Source organism: Brassica oleracea, chromosome C9, assembly GCF_000695525.1.
Source record: "Brassica oleracea var. oleracea cultivar TO1000 chromosome C9, BOL, whole genome shotgun sequence".
Taxonomy (NCBI): domain Eukaryota; kingdom Viridiplantae; phylum Streptophyta; class Magnoliopsida; order Brassicales; family Brassicaceae; genus Brassica; species Brassica oleracea.
The window spans coordinates 11,784,250-11,784,953 of NC_027756.1; positions in this window are offsets into that span (position 1 = coordinate 11,784,250).

Below are 704 nucleotides of genomic sequence, written 5' to 3' on the forward strand. Positions count from 1 at the left end.
GGGGACTACTAGCGCGCTCTCCTTGACGAGGAACCCTGAACTCCACCGCATACGATATATGGTAGAACGACCGCATGACCTTGAGGAATTCGCTAGTACTCCTACTTGGTGCACCTTCCTCGACCGGGCGACGGTTCATGACCGGGAACAATTTCTCTTTGGGAGGCGTGATCGAACCATAACACGCCACCCACCATGCCTCGTTCTCGGCCGGGTCTACCAAATGAGGAACGAACTCTATCTTTGGCACACAGAGCTCTTCAGAAATGTTCGCGGGCAAGGACCCTTTCTTCGAACTCGTCTTCTTACTCGACATCTCGTGTTTTTCTTTTTTATCAAGAAGGAAATGATAGAGAGAAAGAAAAAGAAAGAATTTTTGAAGAAACCTCTCTATGAGAATGAGTAAGTGTAAAGATTGTGAAGAAATTACCTCCCTTCTTATAGGCATGAGAAATTACTATTTACTTGCGGATTTTCAGACACGAACTTTGCCCAAATACACCAATCTCGTCCGAACTCGCCATACCGCACGTTGGGATCTCACTAGAAATCCACGATCCTAACGAGCTGGGGGGCTAACTGTTGGGGTCGAAAACGGTTACGACGAAGTTAACGTCCAAATCCCCGCAAAATACAAGTATGTCTTTTCGGAACAAATCATGCTCGGTCAAGAGAACGTCACAACATATGTTCCCGAGATAAAG